Source organism: Cherax quadricarinatus, chromosome 27 (assembly GCF_038502225.1).
Source record: "Cherax quadricarinatus isolate ZL_2023a chromosome 27, ASM3850222v1, whole genome shotgun sequence".
Lineage (NCBI taxonomy): Eukaryota > Metazoa > Arthropoda > Malacostraca > Decapoda > Parastacidae > Cherax > Cherax quadricarinatus.
In genome coordinates, this window is record NC_091318.1 from 5314867 (window position 1) to 5333046 (window position 18180).

Here is an 18180-nt window from a genome sequence, read left to right on the forward strand (position 1 = left end):
TGTAGTCGGAAGGATAAGCTGGTATTTCAGCAAAGGTATGTTGGTAGGGGACAGTGGTATTGGAAAATGGGATGTTGGTATTGAAGTAAAGGAAGTTGGTGCTGGAGGAATGGACGTTGGTATTGGAAGAAGAGACGTTGGTATTGGAGGAAGGAATGTTGGTATTGGAGGAAGGGACGATGGTATTGGTAGAAGGGACGTTGGTATCGGAGGAAGGGACGTTGATATTAGAAGAAGGGACATTGGTATTGGTAGAAAGGACGTTGGTATCGGGGGAAGGGACGTTGATATTAGAAGAAGGGATGTTGGTTTTGTAGGAAGGGACATTAGTATTGGAAGAAGAGACGTTGGTATTAAAAGAACGGACGTTGGTATTGGAGGAAGGGACGATGGAATTGGAAGAAATGACGTTGGTATTGGAGGAAGGAACGTTGGTATTGGAAGATGAGACGTTGGTATTGGAAGAAAGAATGTTGGTATTGGAAGATGAGACGTTGGTATTGGAAGAAAGAATGTTGGTATTGGAAGAGGGAACGTTAGCATTGAAGGAAAGGGACATTGGTATTAGATTAATTGGAAATTGGAGATTGTTGATTATCTCCCAGGCAAAAAGAGATCGTCACGAATGATCCGAGTAAGTGGAGAGTGGTTTCATCTCCTTTGATTAAAATCCCTTCTCCATCATCAAGGCAGCCACCCTGAGTCACTTTAACTAAGTAGTGAGATGGTGGTAGAGTGTTGTTAGTTTCTGCCCCTCAGTGAAGAGGCTTCATTCTGGTGAAGGGCTTTTGAGTCCAGCAATGGAATATATGCTCCCTTTCTTTGGATTTAAAGAGATTGTCTCAGGTTCTCGCAGGCGCCGTTCCTACCTAAAATAGTAATAACAATTGTCGTTCTGTATTGGTTGCTAAAGAAACATTATATTTCTAAGGTGATTGTAATGTTGAGGAGGTTTGAGAGTTGATTGTTTGTATTGGAAGAGGGAGAGCTGAACATCATTTTAAATTAAGAGAAATGTTGACACCTCTCTTAATCTGTTATATCTGTTATTAGTTCTGAGCAGGGTAACCCATGCGTCCCAATCTTAGACGAAAAATATTACAAGAGTAAGAACTATCAGGAAACACACAAAAAAGAAGTGTATGCTGACTGGTCTGTAATGGAGGTTTGGATAAAGGTAAGACGCTGAAACAGGGCTCTTTGTAGCTTTAAGTTAATGACATCATAAAGTTTCCTCTGCGTCTTTTCCTCATGTCTATCGGCAGTGTGAATTCGTATCCAGGCTAGGATTACCCGGCTTCTGCAGCTGGAGTGAAATTTGAGCGGTTGAAACCGAAGAAGGATGGCTGGATTTGCGGATGGAAATTGGGAGAGTTAGGAAATGGGAAGGTGTTGGAGGAAAGGCCCATCAAGAGATGTACAGTGCTCCAGTAATCCGCTCAGTTCCTTTCCCTTCCACCAGCGAGCTCTTAGCGCCTGTCGGTGTTTACGCTGTACTGGGAGCTTCAACCTGCATTACAACACCGTCAGCTTAGTTTTATGAGCTGAGCTCCGTCATGCGCCGAGTAAGCCCTGAGCCCCCATTCAACTCTCCAAAGCCCCATGCAACGCTCAACGAGCCATTGAAAACTGCATGTGCCACTTTCACAACCCGTGAACCACACTGAACACTACATGAGCACTATTCACACCCCATGAGCCCCACTCAAACCCTTGAACCCTATTCAAACCCCCATGTATATTATTTAACACTTAATAAGATAAATTCAACATGCTAAAAGCCTAGATCCCTTCCAGGTGCACCACAAGTGTTATTTGACTTCGAAGGTAAATTCGAAGACATGTTTCAAGAAGTCACATATGCACATGAATAGTTAATGGTCGAACATTTGAGGAGCGACGTTTACAGCAGTGAGTCTTCAACTGTCGCAGCAGGTAAATGGAAAATGTTTACAAGAAGGGTTTGTTGTGCTAGAATTGTATGCAGACACGCACGTGTCTGAGTACAATTGATGTGGCATTACTCGCACACACACACACACGCACGTACTCACACACGCACACACACACACACACACACACAAACAAAGACACACACACACACACACACACACACACACACACACACACACACACACACACACACACACACACACACACACACACACACACACACACACACACACACAAAGACTTCAAATCTCGTTCAAGGAAAAAGATCTTGGAGTGCGTATAATACCGAGCACATCTGAGGCGTGCATTAACCGAATAATGCAGTCAGACATTTCAGTAAAGAGTCGTTCATGACCCTGTACACCGCGTACGTCGAGCCCAGATTGGAGTATGCAGCTCCAGTTTGGAACCTTCATCTAGCCAAGCACTTCAGGAAACTAGAGAAAGTACGAAGGCTTGCAACGAGACTAGTCCCGGAGCTAAAGGGCATATCCTACGAGGAGAGGTTAAGGGAACTCGACCTAACGACACTGAGGGACAGGGACGACATGATAACGACATATAAAATACTGAGAGGAATCGACAAGGTGCACAAAGAGCACAGAGACAGGATGTTCCAGAGATGGGACACAGCAACAAGGAGTCACAATTGAAACTGAAGACTCAGATGAGTCACAGGGATGTTAGGGAGTATTTCTTTAGTCACAGAGTCGTCAGTAAGTGGAATGGTCTGGAAAGTGAGGTAGGTGAGGTAGGCACCATACATAGCTTTAAGAAAAGGTATGATTAAGCTCATGAAGCAAGGAGAGAGTGACCTAGTAGCGACCAGTGATGAGGCAGAGCCAGGAGTTATGAATCGACCCCTGCAACCACAGTTAGGTGTACACACACACACACACACAGACACACACACACAGACACACACACACACAGACACACACACACACACAGACACACACACACACACAGACACACACACACAGACACACACACAGACACACACACAGACACACACACAGACACACACACACAGACACACACAGAGACACACAGACACACACACACACAGACACACACACACAGACACACACACACACACAGACACGCACATAGACACACACACAAAGACACACAGACACACACACACAGACACACACACACAGACACACACACACACAGACACACACACAGACACACACACACACACACACACACACACACACACACACACACACACACACACACACACACACACACACACACACACACACACACACACACACACACACACACGCACACACACACACACACCTGCAACCAAAATTAGGTGAGTACAATTAGGTGAATACACACACATATACACATACACACACATACACACACAAAGATGGGTGTTGGACCAGACGACACTGGAGGACAGGAGAGGTAGGAGGGATATGATAACAATTTATAAATTACTGAGAGGAATCGACAAGGTGGACAGAGACAGGATGTTCCAGTGATGGGACACAGCAACAAGGGGTCAGAGCTGGAAGTTGAAGACTCAGATGAATCACAGGGATGTTAGGAAGTATTTTTTCAATCACAGAGTTGTCAGGAAGTGGAACAGTCTGCGAAGTGATGTAGTGGAGGCAGGATCCATACATACCTTTAAGAAGAGGTATGATAAAGTTCATGGAGCACGAGGAGTTACCCAGCAGCAGCCAGTGAAGAGGCGGGGCCAGAAGCTATGATTCGACACCTGCAACCACAACTAGGTGAGTACAACTGGGTGAGTACACACATAAACACACGCATACACACACGCATGCAGGCATACTCACGCGTGCACACACATGTGCTGTTCCATTTGGGTTCTTCAAGTGGTAAATGGAAGGATATCACGCTGCTCTGACTCTGATACTGCTACAACGTTCAGCTACTCGGTACAACAAATTTGCTTACGTGTCTTTCTAAACCAACAAATTTTGGTTCATGAAAAAGTCATTGATTGGACCTGGTGGTTTTACAGACAGAACTTTCATTCTTCCTTCATCAGCAGTCGAATTACACCAGATCATGTTGGATCTGTTCTTTGAACAGATCACATTCTCCACCTGACCCAGCATTCTCCTATAAATACTCACGTATCTTTCACCCAGTTAGAGCTGTTTGTGACTTGATAAAGTCCACTGCCTGGACGAAACGTTATCAATAAAGGATCACATTTTACTGCTTAAGTGTTTATATTTCCATTGTGTCGGTATTTTATACCATTTAATTCCAAGACACATGTGCAACAGTTTAGTATTTGTATTCGGAAACGTTTCACCTATACAACCAAGCTTTATCAATTGAATATAGAGGTTGCAAATACAGAGACAGCAGCAGTGGAGAGGAAAAGATGCAGTACGTTGATTTAATTTAGGATAGCTAAATATAGTCAAACACTGTAACTTATTTCAGACCAGAAGAGATATTCACCTTCAAAATCGCAGAAATCAATTTGATTAATAAAATTTGCACATGATAACTATACAACGTAACGTCAAGAGATTGTACTAAAAGTTTAAAACTGGCCCAGTGGCCAGTCCCAAACTGAGGGACTGATTACCTCCAAACTACGTCTTCAAGGGTGATGGACTGATTTCATCGTCTTCACATCTCTACTACTACCGCTAATTCTTCTGTACTCGACTGAAGAAGCCTGCTGTGTAGGCGAAACTTTTCAGAATAAAGATACCTAACTGTGACACTTGTGTTTACTTATAAATTTTCTTTCTTTGCAAATTACCATGGTGTGGGATTCACATTCTTTTACTATCTGCCTCTGTCATGTGCTCATCCCTTCACCCAAGCCAGCAGTCGCTCCAACACCTTCCTCACATACCACTCCAACACCTTCCTCATATACCACTCCAACACCTTCCTCATATACCACTCCAACACCTTCCTCATATACCACTCCAACACCTTCCTCATATACCACTCCAACACCTTCCTCATATACCACTCCAACACCTTCCTCATATACCACTCCAACACCTTCCTCATATACCACTCCAACACTTTCCTCACATACCACTCCAACACCTTCCTCATATACCACTACAACACCTTCCTCATATACCGCTCCAACACCTTCCTCATATACCACTCCAACACCTTCCTCATATACCACTCCAACACCTTCCTCATATACCACTCCAACACCTTCCTCATATACCACTCCAACACCTTCCTCATATACCACTCCAACACCTTCCTCATATACCACTCCAACACCTTCCTCACATACCACTCCAACACCTTCCTCATATACCACTCCAACACCTTCCTCATATACCACTCCAACACCTTCCTCATATACCACTCCAACACCTTCCTCATATACCACTCCATCACCTTCCTCATATACCACTCCAACACCTTCCTCACATACCACTCCAACACCTTCCTCATATACCACTCCAACACCTTCCTCATATACCACTCCAACACCTTCCTCATATACCACTCCAACACCTTCCTCATATACCACTCCAACACCTTCCTCACATACCACTCCAACACCTTCCTCATATACCACTCCAACACCTTCCTCATATACCACTCCAACACCTTCCTCATATACCACTCCAACACCTTCCTCACATACCACTCCAACACCTTCCTCATATACCACTCCAACACCTTCCTCATATACCACTCCAACACCTTCCTCATATACCACTCCAACACCTTCCTCACATACCACTCCAACACCTTCCTCATATACCACTCCAACACCTTCCTCACATACCACTCCAACACCTTCCTCATATACCACTCCAACACCTTCCTCATATACCACTACAACACCTTCCTCATATACCACTCCAACACCTTCCTCATATACCACTCCAACACCTTCCTCATATACCACTCCAACACCTTCCTCACATACCACTCCAACACCTTCCTCATATACCACTCCAACACCTTCCTCATATACCACTCCAACACCTTCCTCATATACCACTCCAACACCTTCCTCACATACCACTCCAACACCTTCCTCATATACCACTCCAACACCTTCCTCACATACCACTCCAACACCTTCCTCATATACCACTCCAACACCTTCCTCATATACCACTCCAACACCTTCCTCATATACCACTCCAACACCTTCCTCATATACCACTCCAACACCTTCCTCACATACCACTCCAACACCTTCCTCATATACCACTCCAACACCTTCCTCATATACCACTCCAACACCTTCCTCATATACCACTCCAACACCTTCCTCACATACCACTCCAACACCTTCCTCATATACCACTCCAACACCTTCCTCACATACCACTCCAACACCTTCCTCATATACCACTACAACACCTTCCTCATATACCACTCCAACACCTTCCTCATATACCACTCCAACACCTTCCTCATATACCACTCCAACACCTTCCTCATATACCACTCCAACACCTTCCTCATATACCACTCCAACACCTTCCTCATATACCGCTCCAACACCTTCCTCATATACCGCTCCAACACCTTCCTCATATACCACTTCAACACCTTCCTCATATACCGCTCCAACACCTTCCTCATATACCGCTTCAACACCTTCCTCATATACCACTCCAACACCTTCCTCATATACCGCTCCAACACCTTCCTCATATACTGCTCCAACACCTTCCTCATATACCACTCCAACACCTTCCTCATATACCACTCCAACACCTTCCTCATATACCACTCCAACACCTTCCTCATATACCACTACAACACCTTCCTCATTAACCACTCCAACACCTTCCTCATATACCACTCCAACACCTTCCTCATATACCACTACAACACCTTCCTCATTAACCACTCCAACGCCTTCCTCATATACCACTCCAACAACTTCATAATTAACTACTCCAACACCTTCCTCATTAACCACTCCAACACCTTCCTCATATACCACTCCAACACCTTCCTCATATACCACTCCAACACCTTCCTCATATACCACTCCAACACCTTCCTCATATACCACTCCAACACCTTCCTCATATACCACTCCAACACCTTCCTCATATACCACTCCAACACCTTCCTCATATACCACTCCAACACCTTCCTCATATACCACTACAACACCTTCCTCATATACCACTCCAACACCTTCCTCATATACCACTCCAACACCTTCCTCATATACCACTCCAACACCTTCCTCATATACCACTCCAACACCTTCCTCATATACCACTCCAACACCTTCCTCATATACCGCTCCAACACCTTCCTCATATACCGCTCAAACACCTTCCTCATATACCACTCCAACACCTTCCTCATATACCACTCCAACACCTTCCTCATATACCACTTCAACACCTTCCTCATATACCACTCCAACACCTTCCTCATATACCACTCCAACACCTTCCTCATTAACCACTCCAACACCTTCCTCATATACCACTCCAACACCTTCCTCATATACCACTCCAACACCTTCCTCATATACCACCCCAACACCTTCCTCATATACCACCCCAACACCTTCCTCATATACCACTCCAACACCTTCCTCATGTACCACTCCAACACCTTCCACATTAACCACTCCAACATGTTCCTCATTAGCCACTCCAACGCCTTCCTCATTTACCACTCCAACACCTTCATAGTTAACTACTCCAACACCTTCCTCATTAACCACTCCAACACCTTCCTCATTAACCGCTCCAACGCCTTCCTCATATACCACTCCAACACCTTCATAATTAACTACTCTAACACCTTCCTCATTAACCACTCCAACACCTTCCTAATATACCACTCCAACACCTTCCTCATTAACCACTCCAACACCTTCCTCATTAACCACTCCAACACCTTCCTCATATATCATTCCAACACCTTCCTCATTAACCACTCCAGCACCTTCCTCATTAAGCACTCCAACACCTTCCTCATTAACTACTCCAACACCTTCCTCATTAACCACCCCAACACCTTCCTCATATACCACTCCAACACCTTCCTCATTAACCACTCAACACCCTCCTCATTAACCACTCCAACGCCTTCCTCATATACCACTCCAACACCTTCATAATTAACTACTCCAACACCTTCCTCATATACCACTCCAACGCCTTCCTCATTAACCACTCCAACACCTTTCTCATTAATCACTCCAACACCTTCATAATTAACTACTCCAACACCTTCCTCATATACCACTCCAACACCTTCCTCATATACCACTCCAACACCTTCCTCATATACCACTCCAACACCTTCCTCATATACCACCCCAACACCTTCCTCATATACCACTCCAACACCTTCCTCATATACCACTCCAACACCTTCCTCATATACCACCCCAACACCTTCCTCATATACCACCCCAACACCTTCCTCATATACCACCCCAACACCTTCCTCATATACCACTCCAACACCTTCCTCATATACCACTCCAACACCTTCCTCATATAACACTCCAACATCTTCCTCATATACCACTCCAACACCTTCCTCATGTAGCACTCCAACGCCTTCCTCATATACCACTCCAACACCTTCCTCATTAACCGCTCCAACGCCTTCCTCATATACCACTCCAACACCTTCATAATTAACTACTCTAACACCTTCCTCATTAACCACTCCAACACCTTCCTCATATACCACTCCAACACCTTCCTCATTAACCGCTCCAACACCTTCCTCATTAACCACTCCAACACCTTCCTCACATACCACTCCAACACCTTCCTCATTAACCACTCCAACACCTTCTTCATTAAGCACTCCAGCACCTTCCTCATTAACTACTCCAACACCTTCCTCATTAACCATTCCAACACCTTTCTCATATACCACTCCAACACCTTCCTCATTAACCACTCCAACACCTTCCTCATTAACCACTCCAACGCCTTCCTCATATAGCACTCCAACACCTTCATAATTAACTACTCCAACACCTTCCTTATTAATCACTCCAAAACATTCCTCATTAACCACTCCAACATCTTCCTCATTAACCACTCCAACACCTTCCTCATTAACCACTCCAACGCCTTCCTCATATACCACTCCAACACCTTCCTCATATACCACTCCAACACCTTCCTCACATACCACTCCAACACCTTCCTCATATACCACTCCAACACCTTCCTCATATACCACTCCAACACCTTCCTCATATACCACTCCAACACCTTCCTCACATACCACTCCAACACCTTCCTCATATACCACTCCAACACCTTCCTCACATACCACTCCAACACCTTCCTCATATACCACGACAACACCTTCCTCATATACCACTCCAACACCTTCCTCATATACCACTCCAACACCTTCCTCATATACCGCTCCAACACCTTCCTCATATACCGCTCCAACACCTTCCTCATATACCACTCCAACACCTTCCTCATATACCGCTCCAACACCTTCCTCATATACCGCTTCAACACCTTCCTCATATACCACTCCAACACCTTCCTCATATACCGCTCCAACACCTTCCTCATATACTGCTCCAACACCTTCCTCATATACCACTCCAACACCTTCCTCATATACCACTCCAACACCTTCCTCATATACCACTCCAACACCTTCCTCATATACCACTCCAACACCTTCCTCATATACCACTCCAACACCTTCCTCATATACCACTCCAACACCTTCCTCATATACCACTCCAACACCTTCCTCATATACCACTCCAACACCTTCCTCATATACCACTCCAACACCTTCCTCATTAACCACTCCAACACCTTCCTCATATACCACTCCAACACCTTCCTCATATACCACTCCAACACCTTCCTCATATACCACTCCAACACCTTCCTCATATACCACTCCAACACCTTCCTCATATACCACTCCAACACCTTCCTCATATACCACTCCAACACCTTCCTCATATACCACTACAACACCTTCCTCATTAACCACTCCAACACCTTCCTCATATACCACTCCAACACCTTCCTCATATACCACTACAACACCTTCCTCATTAACCACTCCAACGCCTTCCTCATATACCACTCCAACAACTTCATAATTAACTACTCCAACACCTTCCTCATTAACCACTCCAACACCTTCCTCATATACCACTCCAACACCTTCCTCATATACCACTCCAACACCTTCCTCATATACCACTCCAACACCTTCCTCATATACCACTCCAACACCTTCCTCATATACCACTCCAACACCTTCCTCATATACCACTCCAACACCTTCCTCATATACCACTCCAACACCTTCCTCATATACCACTCCAACACCTTCCTCATATACCACTCCAACACCTTCCTCATATACCACTCCAACACCTTCCTCATATACCACTCCAACACCTTCCTCATATACCACTCCAACACCTTCCTCATATACCACTCCAACACCTTCCTCATATACCGCTCCAACACCTTCCTCATATACCACTCAAACACCTTCCTCATATACCACTCCAACACCTTCCTCATATACCACTCCAACACCTTCCTCATATACCACTCCAACACCTTCCTCATATACCACTCCAACACCTTCCTCATATACCACTCCAACACCTTCCTCATTAACCACTCCAACACCTTCCTCATATACCACTCCAACACCTTCCTCATATACCACTCCAACACCTTCCTCATATACCACCCCAACACCTTCCTCATATACCACCCCAACACCTTCCTCATATACCACTCCAACACCTTCCTCATGTACCACTCCAACACATTCCACATTAACCACTCCAACATGTTCCTCATTAGCCACTCCAACGCCTTCCTCATTTACCACTCCAACACCTTCATAGTTAACTACTCCAACACCTTCCTCATTAACCACTCCAACACCTTCCTAATATACCACTCCAACTCCTTCATAATTAACTACTCTAACACCTTCCTCATTAACCACTCCAACACCTTCCTAATATACCACTCCAACATCTTCCTCATTAACCACTCCAACACCTTCCTAATATACCACTCCAACACCTTCCTCATTAACCACTCCAACACCTTCCTCATTAACCACTCCAACACCTTCCTCATATATCATTCCAACACCTTCCTCATTAACCACTCCAGCACCTTCCTCATTAAGCACTCCAACACCTTCCTCATTAACTACTCCAACACCTTCCTCATTAACCACCCCAACACCTTCCTCATATACCACTCCAACACCTTCCTCATTAACCACTCAACACCTTCCTCATTAACCACTCCAACGCCTTCCTCATATACCACTCCAACACCTTCATAATTAACTACTCCAACACCTTCCTCATATACCACTCCAACGCCTTCCTCATTAACCACTCCAACACCTTTCTCATTAATCACTCCAACACCTTCATAATTAACTACTCCAACACCTTCCTCATATACCACTCCAACACCTTCCTCATATACCACTCCAACACCTTCCTCATATACCACTCCAACACCTTCCTCATTAACCACTCCAACACCTTCCTCATTAATCACTCCAAAACCTTCCTCATATACCACTCCAACACCTTCCTCATATACCACTCCAACACCTTCCTCATTAACCACTCCAACACCTTCCTCATTAATCACTCCAAAACCTTCCTCATATACCACTCCAGCAGTCATTCTCCCACTCACTCCAACACTTACATCACTCCCAACCCCATTGCCCTCTTCCTCATATACCACTCCAACACCTTCCTCATATACCACCCCAACACCTTCCTCATATACCACTCCAACACCTTCCTCATATACCACCCCAACACCTTCCTCATATACCACCCCAACACCTTCCTCATATACCACTCCAACACCTTCCTCATATAACACTCCAACATCTTCCTCATATACCACTCCAACACCTTCCTCATGTAGCACTCCAACGCCTTCCTCATATACCACTCCAACACCTTCCTCATTAACCGCTCCAACGCCTTCCTCATATACCACTCCAACACCTTCATAATTAACTACTCTAACACCTTCCTCATTAACCACTCCAACACCTTCCTCATATACCACTCCAACACCTTCCTCATTAACCGCTCCAACACCTTCCTCATTAACCACTCCAACACCTTCCTCACATACCACTCCAACACCTTCCTCATTAACCACTCCAACACCTTCTTCATTAAGCACTCCAGCACCTTCCTCATTAACTACTCCAACACCTTCCTCATTAACCATTCCAACACCTTTCTCATATACCACTCCAACACCTTCCTCATTAACCACTCCAACACCTTCCTCATTAACCACTCCAACGCCTTCCTCATATAGCACTCCAACACCTTCATAATTAACTACTCCAACACCTTCCTTATTAATCACTCCAAAACCTTCCTCATTAACCACTCCAACATCTTCCTCATTAACCACTCCAACACCTTCCTCATTAACCACTCCAACGCCTTCCTCATATACCACTCCAACACCTTCATAATTAACTACTCCAACACCTTCCTCATTAATCACTCCAAAACCTTCCTCATTAACCACTCCAACATCTTCCTCATTAACCACTCCAACTCCCCCTCACCCCTCCTTCCACCTCCAAGCAACAGTGGAAACTTGTGAGAGAAAAAAGTATAAGTTACACGAAATAGGTTTTAGGCAACGGGCTAGGCATCAATTTTTCCTATAAGCGGCAACAACATAAACTACTCAAGGTAGATAAGGTCTGAGAGTTCCTGGCCTTGAGCAGTTATTTTTATATTCATGGGGAAGCGCTAAACTCATAAGGATCATATAACAACTAAGGAATGGGAAGAGAATATTGGCAATCGTTACAAGTGAGAAATAGTTTCCAGTAAAGGAAGAAACATCAAAGTAAGAAAGGCTAAAAGATCAGATTTGTAGGTAGGAAATTGCTTCTCTTTTCTCCAGGACTAATTTACTTCAATAGTCAGTGAGGATAAAGGTATCACTGGTTTCGAAACATAGTAGTTGAAGAATGGAACAGTCTACCTATTAGGGTTATAGAAGCTAAAACTTTGGGCAGCTTTAAATATAGGTTGCATAAATACATGAATGAAAGTGGATTTAAGTGGAACTTACACGACATGAGTTAACAAGGTTGACAAAGCTTATTCACTGGGAAGCATTGAAAATGTATTGGGTAAATATTTTTGTTAGAGGGTTTAGGCTTCAGAAAAACCTGCCGAATATGGGTCATTATTCCTGTTGCAGTGTTCCACCTTTCTTATGCTCTTATGAAAAATTCCTTGTATAAGATCCCAAAGATGTACCTGGTTTAAAAAACCTACTAGTAGAAGAATAAGACACTTGTGCAACATTTGGAAATCTTCATGTGGAAACATTTCTCCAGCCAACGGCTTCTTCATTCCAACACAGAGAAGAATGATGGAAGATGAAGAGGAGTATGAGGTTGTCAGTCCCTCAACTTGGAGATGATGTTTTCAGTTTATCAACCTTCAGAAATGAAAAGCATTTGTCCGAAGTGACTTATATACAGTACACAGGTGAGTTGTTGAAGCAGAAGGAGGCGGAATCACCAGTGGAAAAATCCGCTAGTGAAAGTAGGTCATGCCTATGGGTTAGGCAAGAGTTAGAGAATTCCCTGTATCACGATCCCAAGAGTGAGACACTTGTGCAAATGTCTCATTCTTCAACTTGTCGGTTTTCTGTATCATAAAAATCAAATCTGTCAGACACAGTAACATCATGTGATTATGATACAGGGAATTCTTTATAACTTTCCTAACCTATATGCAAGACTTACTTCTATTAGTGGGGTTTTTCCAGTGAGGACTCCGCTTACCACAGCTCCACCTCATCTGTCTACAGTATATAAGCCTCGTCTATGCAGATGTGTTGTACTTTTATCAAGATTGAGGGACTGAACACATCGATTTAAGGCAGAGACTGATTACCTCAAACTTCTCCTCATCTTTCACTTTTCTGTATTGGATTGAAAAAGCCACTGGGTGACGAAACTTTTCAAGAATAAAGATTCCCAAATGTTGTCCAAGAGTCTCAGTTATCATCTTCCTGGTATGTAGGGAAGATTCGAGAGTTCGTAGTGTTTAAGAATAATGCTAGAGTGACACAAATAGTTTTCCTAAAGACTACGACATAAGTTGTGTATCTTCATGGAGATCAACTCAATATTCTTCCAGATTATGGAACTGAACTCTTCTCCTGGCTGTGAGAATGATAACCTCCAACAATTTCTGCAACAATGATGGACTGATTAGATCATCTTATCCTCGTCACTTCTACTGCCTTCAACCTATACTCTGTATTTCACTGATGAAGCCTACTGCGTAGGCAAACGTTTCTACAATAAAGATACCCAAGGCAGGTGAAACTGCAGAGCTAGAGAATGTACAGAGAACCTTTACTGCACATATAAATTCCAACAAACACCTTAAATACTGGGAACGCTTGGAAGCAATTGACTTGTACACACTGGAGCGCAGGCGAGAGAGATGCATGTGAAGATTAGGGACCAGTTCTGGAGGGACTGGTCCCTAATCTGCACTCAGAAATCACTCCTACGAGAGCAAAAGACTTGGCAGGCGATGCAACATACCCCCAGTGAAAAGTAGGGGCGCCATTAGTACACTAAGAAAAAACACAATAAGTGTCCCGGGCCCAAGACTGTTCAACAGCCTCCCACCAGCCATAAGGGAAATTACCAAAAGAAACCTGGTTGTCTTCAAGAGGGAGCTGGACAGATACCTAAAGTCAGAGCCGGATCAGACGGGCTGTGGTTCGTACGTTGGATTACTTACGGCCAGCAGTAACAGTTTGTTGATCAGGCTCTGATCCACCAGGAGGCCTGTTCATGGATCAGGCCGCGGTGGCGCTGATCACCGGAATACCCTCTGGTAGACTGTTACATATATGTCTTAAAACATCAGTTTTTCGGTACTTTATAACAATTTCAACATACGAACAGAGGTACTTTAGCTTTGAAGTGTTGGAAAGACAAAAGTTCATACCTTTTATATTTCATATTTGTACAATAATGGATACTCCCTTACCTTTTATATGCCTAGAAAAACTAACATTCATAAGACAGCATGTGACCATATTCGTGAATACATTACATATGACTGGTGTAGCGGGTGCGTGAGTCAATACATCACATGGAAATGTGTATTCTAAATGACAAATGTAACGAGTACACGAATAAAATTATCATAAGGAAATATGTATTCTATGCGAGTATATGACTGAGAAAATGACTAGTGACAGGTGAAGCGAGTATATGAGTGAATACACCATAAGGAAATGTGTATTCTAAGTATAAGAGTAGCTAGGGTATGAGTTATATAAAAAGTTCCAGTTATACAAAGTTCCACGTGACTTACTCATCGCATATTATATTTGCGTTAAGTAAGACACATATGCAACAGTTAGGTAACTTTAATGTTCAAAACGTTTCACTAATACTTCAGTAAAATACAGAGAACAGAATAATCCCACTACTATACTGCAGGAAACTAAAGACAGGGTACGAACACAACAGAGCAATGTTTTACACTAAAACGAATGTGACAAGAGCCCACCTGGACAAAGCAATGTTACTAATATGGTGTTAATCCTAGGAGATTTCAGTCTTAAAGAAATTGACCCGGAGAATTAGAAATTACATGGAAGACTGTGGCATGCGACGAATGTGCTACATTTTATTGGGCATATGCCACACTCCCATATAGGCTGCCTCCCGACCAGTGACCAGTATCAATAGGGTACCCGTCGTTAAATCAGTATCTTGGTTCATTGGTCAATCACAGACAAGGCCGCCTAAGCTGAGGCAACGTGGTTCACTTGTGCCAAGCGAATTGACAGACTTGCCTGGGCTACTGGTTGAGCACAGTGCATTCTCTGGCTTCTGCTTTTGCCATCTTTTGCCACCGTGCTGTAAACTTACTGTTCCAATACTGTACATAGTTTACATAAGTGTACATACTTGTAAATACTTGCAATTTGTATATGGTGATGGAAAATACAAGTCATGCAGGAGGAAGGTCAATTTGATGGAAGTGGCAGATTAAAACTTTGTGGCAGCATGTCAGAGACTCAGCCAGAGAGAAAGAGGAGAGGAAGAACTAACAAGATAGGACTTGGTCTTCACCTTAAGCTCCTTTGACAATAAGAACACGACCTTTCGAGAACTCCTGATGCTAGTAACTTCACCATACCAAATTTCGGATTTAGTATAAGAAAACCTAGAGAGCAGTACAACAGAATGAGAAAAATGTCAATCAAATTTCAGAAGAGGAAATTGTTAAGAGGACACAAGTGCAACTAATATGACATTATATTGTGTCAACGTTTCACTCTTCAGGAGCTAAGCATTGCCACAATAAAATGTCACATTATTTGCACTTGCTTCCTTTTACTTAACATATTGTCGGTAATTCTACAGAAATCAACAGAGAGGAGGAAACTGTACGAATTAGAGGTTTCTTTAATGACATTTGAGGTGATGGAGCACCCAACTTAAAAGTGCAAGGCGACGTGAATGGAACTCATAACCAAAGCGAGAACTTTAGCCACCAGGTCACCTCTCTATAAATAGAACCCATAGAGAATTAGTAAACAGAGTGAAATCGGTGGCTACTACAGTGAAAGGCTCCGTTTGCTAAGAACCACTACTCTCCCCATTTGTTTCTCATTCTTATATCCAACATAGGCAGACACATAAATCATTTCACCAATTCATCCACTGAAGACAATATTAAAGTCTGCATGAAAGTTGGGGCCATTGAGTACACAGCGAACGTTTCAGCTTATACAAACAAAGTCTTCAGGTGAGTCACTGACAACATTATGATGATCATTTCGAACAAATTTCATTTACTCCTCTATGAAAAAATTTTGAAGAATTGAAGACTGAAATTGAAAAAAAAAAATCAAAGAATTCCATAGATCGGAACGACAGTCGGAAGTTCTCTCATTCAAGGATCACAATAACATTATTAACACAAAGGAAAGAAAGATGATTAGTTGGATAACTAGAACACTCAAAACAAAGAGATGACGAGCTTATGATTATTCTCTTCAAGTCAATTGTTTTCTCTCTGCTGGAATATTGCTGTATACTAACGGCCACTTTCAAGGCTTCAGATAACGCAGAATTAAAAAAAAAAAAAACTCACAGAGAACGTTATTGTTCATATATTTAAATAAATTCATTCAAGAATTTGAACTGCCTCTGAAATTCCCAGAATTGCACTCCTTGGAATGCAGGCGAGAAAAATAAATCATAGTCTACGCCTGGAAATTTTTAGACGGATGTGTCCCAAATCTGTGCACTCAAAATACTAAATACGAAGTCAAGAATCTTAGCAGAGAGCACAGAATACCTTCAATGAAATGCACTTGTGCGATGAATTCAATGAGAGACATCTTAGTCAATGTAATTGAACCAATATTCATGAAAATGCTCTCTTTGTATTTAAGGGGACTTACAACAAGTCCCTGGCTGACTTCAAGAAGGAAACTTTTTAAGCTCTTCAAGTCAGTTCCTGAACAGCCAGGCTGTGGTGTATGCACTGAGCTGCTTGCCGTTAGCTTCAAGAGCATGGTCAATCAGGCCAGCAATCGGGAGGCCTGTCTAAGACCGGGCCGCTGGAGCGGTGAACCAGATATCGACTCAGGGTAGATTTAAGGTAGATTTCCCTCCGTCTGGCATGCTTGCATGCTTGGTTATCAAGACTGCGCAAATGGAAAATGTCCACAAAAATCTTTTCATCCCCCTTCCAAAACTTCCCTCTGCAGAACTTCTGACTTCCATACTTCCCACTAAGACATTCACCTCTCCTAAACTTGTGTTGAAAAGACAGCCACTCTGAACATATTAGTATACTCCTGCGACCTCTGGCTTCCGCATGTTCCCCACTGAAGCTTCCACTGTCTCAGCCCAAAAATATGAGCATCAGGTCTCTTATAAGAAAAGAGAGAGAGAAAAAGATAGAAGGGAGAGAAAGAGAGAGAGAGAGAGAGAGAGAGAGAGAGAGAGAGAGAGAGAGAGAGAGAGAGAGAGAGAAAGAGACAGAGGAGAGAGAGAGAGAGAGAGAGAGAGAGAGAGAGAGAGAGAGAGAGAGAGAGAGAGAGAGAGAGAGAGAGAGAGAGAGAGAGAGAGAGAGAGAGAGAGAGACAACTATGTAATTTTATCTTGATAAGGATTGCCGTGTAT